This window comes from Schistocerca nitens, chromosome 6, assembly GCF_023898315.1.
Source record: "Schistocerca nitens isolate TAMUIC-IGC-003100 chromosome 6, iqSchNite1.1, whole genome shotgun sequence".
NCBI classification, from domain to species: domain Eukaryota; kingdom Metazoa; phylum Arthropoda; class Insecta; order Orthoptera; family Acrididae; genus Schistocerca; species Schistocerca nitens.
The window spans coordinates 149,438,584-149,451,029 of NC_064619.1; positions in this window are offsets into that span (position 1 = coordinate 149,438,584).

A 12,446-nucleotide genomic window follows, 5' to 3' on the forward strand; every position below is an offset into this window, starting at 1 on the left:
TATAGACGTTCCTGTTAACATGGTTGTGTTTGGTGGGAAAAGTGATGTCATTGACTGTTTCAAGCATTTCGAAGCTGCAGCAACTGTTCTCGACAACTGAATCGCTGGCAGCCAGTTCGACAAGAATGTAGTGCCCTCGCCCGCTAATAGTAGGCGATGGTAGTGCTAAACGGATATGCATACGCTCAAACGCCGAGCTACCGGTAGATGTCTCTACGGTCCCGCTACCATGATCCTTCACGGTTCATTGCCGTCTTTGTTTTGTTGCTGTTTATGCCATTTCGGGAGCCAAACAAGGTTACAAAAGATTTTTTTAGTGTAGTTTCTATTGTTGCTGATGATAGGTGTGGATGGTTTTTGTTGCATTGTGTCTTTTAGTGGTGTTTTATAGGTTAAAATATGTGTTCGGTAATATTTGCTTGTATTGTTTTGTATGTAGGAGGGTTGATTGGACTCACCTGTTTCATTTGAGGTGTATTATAGGTCAAATGAAGTATACGATACCATTTTCTTTTATTGTTCAGGGGTTGATGGGAATCGCATGCTTCATTTGAGATGATGTAAACTGAAGTGATCGATACCACATTCTCTTGTATGTTCGACAGTCCGTCTAAAATTCTGTAAAACACACCTAAAGCACAGAAGCAGCCAGTGCAACTTTCCATATATCAGTGCTAGATTCATCTGAATCGTCAACACAGACCTGCTTTGACGACGAAGTGGTTAGATTAAGTGCAGTTAGGCGTGTCTTGCAAAAGCGTGTGAAGTGTCAGAATGCGCAGATCGCTGGACTTCGTGCAAAACCATGTGGGACAAGGAAAGTGCCTATCATTTTAAGTACACAGAAACTGTATCAGAAGGATAAAGTGAAGAAGGACAAACAAGTTATTAAGACTGTAGGATGTCGACATTTAAAAAAGATGTCCTTGACTTGTTGTTAAGTCAGATAAGCTTGCCATTGAAGGAGAAACGTGCTGCAAGATGGAAAGATAAGATAAGCTGCTTGCTCTAAATTTGTTATATTCAGCACTCAGGCATACAGGTTATGTTAGAATGTTTTGTGTCTCCATCAGTGGATACATTACAGAGATATGTGGAAGGCATACGAATAAATTGTGGGTAAGACACAATATTCCACCTTTTAAAGCAGAAGTTACAGCATTTCTCCAAAACTGATGAATTACTGAATACATCATTGGATGAAATATCTCTAATGGCAAATTTAACATATGACAGCACTTCCAACAGTGTTATTGGCTTTGAGGACTTGGGGTTTACACGCACAGCATATTTCTCCCACTGTATGACAGTTACTTGTCCCATTTAGAATAATATAATGATGAAGGTCGTACTTGTGGCAACAGGCGACAATAACTAAAACACAGTGGGCCTATGTAACGACAAATGGGCATCAGTCCCCTTTGCACATAGAGGTACATATCTGTACTTCTTACATGTGAATCTGTGTGTTTATATTCCTTTGATACCGTTGTGATAAGCTGCAGTTCTACCCAACATCACAAATGTTTCTTCACTAATGTGTTGTAGGTTTCCACTAGATTAATGATTTTTATCGCTATTTGCGCTTATTTTAGAATAATTTTTAGAAACATCTATGTCTTATGTTACTACACAAACTCTTGGAGGCAGAATAATAATTCAAATATTTCGTAAACGATGTAGGAAAGGGGTGCAAAACAAACATTATGCTTACGATGCGTCTGACGTCTTCATTTCTCGCTGCTTGGAGAGCTAGTGTCGCTCCAGCTGCCAAACGGTAAGAACTTTTACAGCAGTGAGTGTTATGACTGTTGTGTTAGACAGCGCCTCTACAGCACTTCTCTGTAACGTCATTATGGCATATAAATGCCCAGTTTCGATCGTCGCGGATTTCTATCGACTATCATAGTCTGAGCGCAGTGAGCCTCCTGTGGAGGGAGAAGTATTTTTCTTTTATTGTTATTTCATCCCCCTCTACCCCATATGGGTGGTGCATGAGCTGTCACTGATACAATATTCTGGTCTTCAGCCAAGCTAATTAAATATAGAGTGAGGAACAAGATTTGATGCTATTATTTGTTTTAAATTAATAATCTTAGATGGACATCTAAAAACACGAAAATATTTACATTTTAGAAAACAAATTTCAGACAGGTGAAATTCTTCTGACAAACATAATTGAAGCATTGCACTTTCACTTAAAATCTGAATGACCTGCACTGAAGAGAAGTATAGTCGAAGGAGAGATAGTCCATACCATCAAGGGGTGTGGGTAATGAGATAGAGATGGTTAGGAAGGGGAAAAGATGGAGATGATAGGTTAGAGGTGACACAAATAGTGGGAATACAGACAGTGGGAAAGACAGAGGAGGAGGAGTAGTGTGGTGTGTGGGGAAGGTAGTGGTTTCGAGAGGAAAGGGATAGAGATGAATGGAGAGGGAAAAGAAGAAAGAGGCCCTGATGTGGAGTGGAGTAGATGGGGAAGAGTTAAAGTTGGCAGGAGAGATAAATATCAGGGCAGACCTCATTGTCTGGGAGAGGGAATTGGTTGGAGTCGCATTGAGACAGAAAATGGAGCATGTGCGGGTCTAGGGATGGAGGGACATGTTTGTGAAGGGGAGACAATGGGTTTATTGGAATCTAGCTTGTGGATAGTATTGGAGATGTGGAGGTGTTCGATGCGGGTGAGGAGTGGTGGGAATTTGATAACGTGGCAGAGCATACATGTGGGGAAAGTAAATGGAAGTGGAAAGCAAGACAGAGTGAATGGCATTTGAGGATTCAGAGGGGCTCATAGAACTTGGGTACAGTTAAGATCCATGCAACATTCACGTAGCAGAGGAAGGATACATCATGACTTTGTAGGCATGGAGAATAGTGGACGGTTGTAATCCCCAAGTTCCACCCATTAGTAGTTTTATTCTATTATAGATTTCCTGTTTGATGGTTAATAAGTGAGGTTTCCACGTTAGTTGCCAGCCAAGGGATAATCAAGGTGTTCTAGTGTGTAAGTTAACTGGGCATGCTAGTCATAAATGTTAAGGTAGAAGTCATGGAGGCAGAAGGTGTGGGTGGTTGTGCAATAATTATTACCTGAATTTTCGAGAGGTTGATGTTAAGGAGCCATTGATTACACCAGGAGGTAAACTGATTGATATGGTTTTGGAAGGATGGTTGGGATTTCCGTACTGCAGGGTAGAGGGCGAGAAAAGTGGTGTCATCAGCATACTGGTGGAGGTGGAATGGTGCAGGTGGTTTGGGAATACCAACAGTGTAGAAGAGATAAAGAAGAGGAGAGAGGATGGAGTCTTGGGGCACTCCTGCAGTGGTATGTAAGGTATAGGTGGGTATTGGTGTTGTTAATAGTGACAAAGGAGGGGTGAGAAAATATACAGGATCCAATAATACAGACATAATTTACTAGAAGTGCATAGGTCTGGAGTTTGAAAAGGAGACCAGGATGCCATGCATGGTTGTTGGCTTTCTCTAGGTTGAGGGCTACAAAAATAGCGGATTTATGGGAGATGAGTTGGTGGAATAGGAGATGAGCGAGTTGCAGGAGCTAAGTGTCAGAGGAGAATTTGGGACAGAAGCCACACTAGTTAATGGGAAGGAGGTGGTTGGTTCAGGCGTTGATGGATGCTTTGGGAGAGGATGGGTTTGAAGACCATGCTTAACACTGGGATGAGGCAGAGGAAGCAATAGGAGAAGGTATCAGTAGGAGGTTTGTGTGGTTTGAGGAAAAGTAAGATTTTGGATGTTTTCCATTGTTGAGGATAGTAACCTGTGGAGAGAATAGTGGTGTAATGTGTTGCAAGGATGACTAGAAAGGAGAGGGGGCATTCTTTAAGGTGTTGGTAAGTAAGGCAGTCATGACCACAAGAACTGTTGCGTTTTTTGTAGAGTACATGTTTTATGTCGTGTACTGTGACTGGAGTATTTAATTCTGTTTGTGGTATGTTGTCCAAGTACTAGAAGCTACGAGCCAGTGGTGGTACAGAAGCATTTGTACATTTGTGTATGGTAGGGAAAAATGAGTAATCAAAATGTGGGTTCAGGGATGGAGAAGATGCCAGAGAGATAGGATGCAACATGGTACGCTTTGCTCATGTTGTGAGGTAAGGGATGGTCATTGTGGACAAGCAGGTAGTGAAGTATTGTCAGTGAGTCGATGCAATGCTTTCCAGTATTTGGAAGAATTAATGTGGCATGTAGTGTTGAGTCTGGTGCACCTCTGGCTAGGATGACATTGGGGGCATTGTTGTTGGCAGAACTGGTGTAATCTGGGATGGATTGATGTCACGTCACAAGGAGTCAGTAAACTGACACCACCTCTGGAGCTCTGCAGGGAATCTAAAATTGATATTGAGGTCAGTGGCAATAATATATGTGGAAAAGGTATGATCTATGTGGGTAATGAAGTCATAGAGGGCTGGGTGATTATGTTGGATGTAGATGGAGGCACAGGTAATGGTTAGGATTGGAAAAAGAGGGTAAGGATAAGGTGTTCGGTGGAAGTATTGTACAAGGTGGCTGAACAGAGACGTTCTTGTGGTGGCCAATTGCAACACTGCTTCTGGCCAGGATTAGAAGGTTATCTGTGCATTGTAGGACATAGGGGAGTGGTTTAGATGGTGTGACAGGAATGGAGGAACCTTCTGTTAATGGTAAAGCTATAGATGTTGTATTGGAATAGGGTATGCATTAAAAGATGTCTACTGGTGGAAGGAAGCATACGTTGTGGTACAGGATTTTACAGTGGTGTCACACTATTATAAATTACTAGACTGGTTTGTGTGAGTGAGGACTGAGGAAGGTTAGATACAGGTGTTGAGATGGGTGTAAACAGTGTGGACCTGGTTGTGGGAGTAGATGGCTTGGGCATTGGAATGAAACATGGGGTGAGCATGTAGGGAGGTTTTTTGATGTGTGTCTGGACGTGGACAAAGAGAATAGTTGAGTAAATGGGGTATTAGTGGGATGGATTGGGGCACCGAGCTCTGGTTGAGTAGGTTGTGGTTTTGCTTTACATTTCACAGAGTAGGTAGGACTAGAGTCGTTGCAGATGTTGCATGTAGGAGGAGATGCTATGTTTAAGAAGATAGGAGGCTTTGCAGTGTGGACATGTAGGTGGGCTTTTACAATCTGCAGTAAGGTGATTATTGTAATGGAGACAGTTTTGGTAGCTGTAGGACTGGAGATCAGATTTCAGAGATTCGACCTTGTGGCAGTAGTGGTATATTAGGACTCCCTCTTGAAGGAAGAGTTCTGTGGTGGCAGCTGATTCAGAGAAGACACAGACAAGGTGAATGGGGCCAAGGTCATTACTGATTTGAAAGGCTTTTCAGACTTCTAAACCTGGATGGTTGTTCAATTCAGATGCCATTTGCTCATCCACAATCTCAAGGTCAACTTGTGATCATTGTGGTGAGGGTGGGAGGATGGTGGAGAGGTTGGGGTTGTTTGAACCTGGGTTTGGTGAAGAGAGATCTTGAGGAGGCTTTGGAACGAAAGGTAATGCTAGGAATTTTGGAGAGGAGGTCAGTGTGGAAGTTGGGCTATAGTAAGACAGAGTCTTCTCTTGGGATGATTTGTTTGATGTGGAGGCTTGGTAGATACTTTTTGATTTAAAGGGTGAGAGATTTGGGTTAGAGGGATTTTGGGTGAGGCTTGGAGAGGATGAAGATGTGGATGGTAGGGGAAGAAGTTGGAGGGGGAGGAGTTGTATCCATATGATAGGAGTCGTCAGGTTCACTCTGCAGTTTTCTAGGTGTGGGAGAGGAAGAGACGTCAGTTTTTTGATGTTTTGTAGGTTTCTTAACGGCTGTTGGAGGGAAGGATGTTTGTGGGATTGGAGGTGGCGAGATGTGACGTTTTTGACGGTTACAGTTGTGCAGTTCCTTCGGAAGCAGCCAGTGAGTTATGGCCGAAAGAAAAAGGTAAATGGAGCTGGGGACAGATAGAGATACATGTGTCACTTCTATGGTGGAACAGGATACCACAGGTAAGGAGGGACAGACGCAGGGGGGAGGATTAGAGGACATGATCCTTGTGGTGACAATGGGAGCAGGAGATGGAAGTGTAAATGATGGACATACTAGGATGGTCCATGATGGCAGAGAGTGATAAATGGCGTTGACTGGGGTGAACAGCCGTTGAAACTGCGCTAGGACGACAATGACAAGCTATAGTGGAGTTGCAAATGATGACAATGTCTCTGATGTGATGCACTGGCAGCAATAAGCAGATGGAGATGGTGGTGGTGACAAACAGGCAACGATATGGGGGTGACTGGCTGGTGGAGGCGAGAACTGGCAATGGAGATGTCGGCTGGTGATGACCAGTGGCGAGGGTGAGGTCTAGATGCAATAACGATGACTGCGATGATAGGTAGTCTGCACTGGCAGCGAAGGTGATGACAATGATGGTTGGAAACTTATCCCTATCTGACTTTAAATCCTCAGAGCAACCCAATCAGTTCTTGTGCCCAGGAGGAAGAGATATTCCAACCCTTGAATGTGAGTAGCTCCATTCACCTCTACTTTACACGTACGTCATGAGAGGCACTGTGGCTGCACTCCTTTCAAAGACTTACTTTTCTTTTTGAGAGACATCAAAATATGTCTCTGTCGTCAAAGTATTGTCACGACTTTGACACCATTTTAGCAGGTGAATTAAAGCAGCAACTCTTTATATTTCATCTGGTTTATTCAATGCAAATTTGGAAGCTATTTCTGTCTTTTTTTCCTTTTATGCGAGACCCTGCCACTTCATACTCGTTATTTACACGGCAGAGTGTAGTATGAAAAGTACTTAAGAAGCTCCACCAGTGTTAAATAAAAGTGCTGGTTGTGTGAAGTATGTTCTAATTTGTGCAAAAAAAATTCTTTCCTTGAAAGTGAGAACCTTTCAACCACATACTTGTTATTTACATGGGGGTATGTGTTACAAAAATTACTTAAGGGGAAGTTCCCCCACTGCTGAATACATGTACTAGTTGTGTGAAGTATGCTCAGTTCGTGCGAAAAAATACAGTTCACTGCCAGAAAAGTAAACTCTTTCCTTTGCTCTGGAAAATAACTGAAACAACGAGAAAACACACCGGCAGGAATATGTGTCAACCACTACTAGAACATATTTCGTCTGTGCATGTGCTTTATTTGAAGATGTTCTTGTTTGGAAACAAGTCTCCTAAGATAACTAGGATGTAAATATTTTATAGGTGACTGCCAGTGAGACTAAGCCACCTTTTATTCTTTCTCACATGTGTCAGTCTCTTTTATGTTTTTTGTTCTGAGTAGTATTTTTTGAATATTCACATGCATTTCCATGTTTCACGCTTGATTTGTAAATGATTGACAATGACAAGTCCTTGAACTTCTCAGAGACGTGAAGGTGAATAACAAAAGTTTTTGCCAATGACAGAATGTGAAACAGTATAACTGCAGTTGTAGTTCCACCTCTTCTGTCACTACAAAAGACGATATCCACTACACCACGGAAATGATGTACAAATGATAACCTTGTCCTGTGGCATGCTTCTCCTGAAACCTTAAATGCCGATTATTCATTATCTGATTTTTATTATCAATAAACTGTATCTGTTAATGTGCTAATGTTTTGGAACAGCATTTATTTATAGGACTAAGCGATAACATGTCCTCTCTTAACATATATGTAAATAAAGGTACACCATTTTCACTTAATATGGAGTCGTTTCTGTAGTCATTGATATTTTCTTCATCAATGATACCCTCCTCGTTTGTGTCTTCTATGCAAGCATACCAGTCTTCATCATTAAAATCAAATCGGTTTTCATCAAACTTCACATCCCTTCCAAGAACGATCCACTCTCTTCATGACATGATAGCCAATATTCATTAACATAATATCCAGCCATGAAGCGCTTCTTTATTTTAGAATCACACTTTCAAGCTATCACTTCTGCTGGAAGTTTTCCATATGCTACACAACAAAGTAGTTTCAGTTTCTGCAACTTTGGCATTTTACCACACCACAGAGTAGTAGGAAATGTCATTTTTAAGGCTCCTGCTGATTTTTAGTTTCTCAAGCAAACAGTAGTCTTTACTGCTTCTGACCAAAAATGAGTTTTCAAGTTTATTGTTCAACAACATGCAGCCAGCCTTGTTCAGAATGTTCTTACTTATACTCAAACAGTCCACAAGTGTACGGCCAGTTGATTGTGTCCGACAGGCCCAATATTTCGGCGGTTAGACATATAGCCATTATCAGATGTGCTGACGAACTGAGCAGTTAGGGACACAAGACTGACTAATATTCCCTCACCCTACGAGCTGTTACCACTGTGGCCCATGTCCGAAAGTGGGCACTGGTGGCCATAGAGGCGTTCACATCGGCATCTGTAGTAACATTATTGTAGTTGCTTTATCCATCCTGGCCGCCAGATCGCTGTATTTGCTGAGTGTCTTCTTAATTAGATCCAGTGATGGTTCCCAAGCTTTGCTGAGATTACAGTCAAAGTCCTGGGTATTAAGATTGTACCTGGTGCGAATTTCGATGGGTTCTCGAGCGACACTGTCCCAGAATTTGGAACTCTGTACTAGAAATCCTGGTACATTCGTATTCTACCTCATGATTCTCTGAGAAACAGTGTTTTGTGACTGCCAACTTGTTGGGATACATTAGTTAAGAGAGGTACTGGTGTTCTCGGCATCGATCTTCAATAGTGCACGCAGTTTGTTCAATATACAACTTGTCACATTGGCACAGAATCTGATATACCCCAACATTCTGCAAACCGATGTCATCTTTGATGCTCCCCAATAATTCCCACGTTTTATTGCCTTAGCTTCATACTGTTTAACATATTCCAGTCCTTCGGATTTATTTTGTATCTATCGATGTCCTTCTTTCTATCGTAAACCATGGGAGTAGTAGGACCCATGATTTGACTGTGTACTAACTCCAGTGGACGTTTTGCTCTTGTCCTCTTCTGATTCTGTGGAAGTCTTTGTTTGTTTGCTTTCCATGCAGATGGTGCATAATCCTGGTGTCTTCATATTCAACGTTCATTCGTTCTATATATTTTGGAAGCACTTTTAGCCATGTGGAGGCTTCTGGCGAATTTCAGAGCCTACATTTTCACCTAATTTTTCTTTGCAGTGGCAACAACACTCTTTCCTTTTGAATAGTTTGTGTAGCCTGCATCGGCACTAGCCACTGCAGAGGAGATAAGACTTCATGATCAACACTACAGCAGCTGTAATTGGAATGTCTTAGGAGTGTCGCATGTTCTGAGCTTTTTGCCTGTACGGACGCATATCAGATTGTACAGCTGTAAATAATAATTGCAACCGTGCTATTATTAATCGTTGGGTTTATCCTCTGCTGAGGTAAAATCCACATTGGTAGACAGTGACGACCACCTACAGCAAATTCGAACTCTTCCGCATTCTGCAAACTGGCTACTGTAGTCGATAGCGGAACCATCTTGCAACTATTGTGCTACTGTACAGCGGAATTTTTACAAGACAGCGACTTTCATATGGATGTATTCAGTGCCTCACATCCACATGTTTAATGACTGCCGCTTGTGAAATAGGAAAACGGCATGTTTCATCGTAGTGCTACTGCTCTTCACAGTACTACCTACACTCGTGAACAACGGGTACCTACAGACAATCTACTGAGTGACGTTGTACATGATCGTAAACTGCATGCATACCATCAAAACACAGCGCGACAAACTGCTGTAAATCCAAATTACTGTATGTTCTCCAAATTATCACCCCCACTGCACAAAATACATATTCTATCAATCCATTTATACTGCACCAAACAGTGTACCCAGTTGGACAACGCACAGATCCCCATCAGAGTTACAATAGTGCCGCACCCGGAAACTGAGAACTTATCTGTCGTGCCTATGTGGATACTGACGTGGCCACCAGCACAGGCACACACCAGTGCACTTTAGTTCACACCTTAAGTTCCCACCATTCCATCCAGAGCAAATGGTGATGTAGTCCACGATCACTGAGTGCATACTTGCCACCAATGGCGTTTCTGATGATAGTGCAAAATTCCTCAAATTACTTTGCCACGTAGGCGAACATGCAAACATTATCAGTGACATCATCCTAGTACCCCCAGACAGCAACAAATACTATGCCGTGAAGTCAGCACTACTCCAGTGCCTTTCACAGATGCTGGAGAAGCAAACTAAAACAAGTCATATACAAGGGACTTCTGGGAACTAGGACACCTTCACAACATTGACGAACGCTATGTTCACTTGTGAACATTAATCTTATGCCTGATCACACACTTTGGACTCTATAGATCATCAAGATAAAACCCCAAGTGTAACTAACGAAAATTTCACATGAGCATGAACCACTGGAGCAGAAATTAATGTTATCAGTTAGGAATTTATACACTATTGCAACACAGACAATGTATCAGTGCCACCGAGAACCATGTCTGCACTGGGACACAAAACACCTATGTCCTGCCAAGTAGCAAAAGTAACTGAACTGACCCAACCAGACACAATATCCACCATGCATGACGTGAGCCCCACCACATGGGGCAATGACCTCCAGACAATCAGAACAAATACTTGTGCTGCCAGCAACAAAGCCTCAACAGCATATGCTGTATCAAGGCAACAGCTCTACTAATATCATACACAATTTTGTTATAGAACACAGAACTGTAGGCCAGTGTGTGAGCACCCAAACGAGTAGCCCAATCCACAATAGTAGCACCGGACTGTCACAGCATTTTAAGGCACCTAACTCTGCAACATATCAGCAAAACGTCCTGCCTGCCACCTTCTCACGTCGTCGATGACATTCAAAACCAGTATTTCCGCACTGACACAGATTTAGAAGTGAGCACCCCACCTCCTAAACGCTTACCAACGAAGACAGACATACCTGCCATTCAAATCTGAGCTGGGAATGATTCCATTTTTCCCACCTGTGGACCCTCACCTTGAACCTTATATCTCGGCTTTGAGAAGCCATTTTCATGGAATTTCCTCATTGCAGGTGTCCACGAACTGGTGCTTGGGGCTGATTTCTTCCACCACTTTAGTCTCCCTCTGGATTTAACAGGCGACACCTTGCAACCTCAGGACTGTGGTCACTCCTTCCCTGGCATCATCGACTCTGTGACTCATCCACCACACCAGCCTTTAACAAACCCCTTCTAAAAAAGCTATCAACATGATGATGCACACTAACAATGCCAATGACATCTGTAAGACTGCATAACATTAGTATCGGATCTACAACAGCTCAATCAATGTTACCTGGACATGAGATCAGAGACGTTATACCTACGCAAGGAAAATGGCATTGTACGCGAAAAAAGTCTTGTGGTGATGAAAGAACTCTCTATTATATGTTCCCCCTTGAGTTACATTACAACAGAATAACCTCAGCTTCCTCAGTCCAACGATTTAAGTGTTTGTCTTTTCTGTGTTTTCATTATAGTATATTTATTACATTTCGTGCGTGTTTTTCTGTTTAAGGGGTTTAATCTAGCGTTTTTGTAAGAGTAAATTCATTCAGTCAGCAGCTCTGTAGTTGTTCATTTGTTTTGTTTTGAAGTTCAACTGTCCATTCATTTAGTAAGCCAGTCAGTCAGGCTCTCGGTTGATATACATCTACAGAGTAGATGTGTTTTCCTCATAACATATTTATTTGCTGCGCGGCGTAGCCGTGCGGTCGAGGAGGAGGAGGAGGAGGAGGAGCTTAGTGTTTAACGGCCCATCGACAACGAGGTCATTAGAGACGGAGCGCAAGCTCGGGTGAGTGAAGGATGGGGAAGGAAATCGGCCGTGCCCTTTCAAAGGAACCCTCCCGGCATTTGCCTGAAGCGATTTAGGGAAATCACGGAAAACCTAAATCAGGATGGCTGGAGACGGGATTGAACCGTCGTCCTCCCGAATGCGAATGCAGTGTGCTAACCACTGCGCCACCTCGCTCGGTCGTGCGGTCGAGGGCGCCTTGCCACTGTTCGCGTGGTTTCCCCCATCGGAGGTTCGAGTCCTCCCTCGGTCATGGGTGTGCGTGTTGTCCCTTAGTGTAAGTTAGTTTAAGTTAGATTAAGTAGCGTGTAAGCCCAGGGACCGATGACCTCAGCAGTTTGGTCCCATAGGAACTTACCACCACAAAATTTAGTATATATCGTGCATGTTTTTCTCTTTAAGAGATTCAGTCTCGCGTTTTTGTAAGGGTGAATTCATTCAGTCTGAAGCACGATAGTTTCTCACTGAACAGCCAGCCACATAGAATCATTAATGCATCAGGGTCCATTGGAGATACATCAGGAGTGTAGCAAATTACATATCTAGGATTCTGCCTGCTTTTATAGTTTGCTTCTTCAGTTAGTTTTGCTAGGATGGTTAGGATGTGTGCATGCTGTGTGCGGATGCAGGAAAAGCTGGCTGCAGT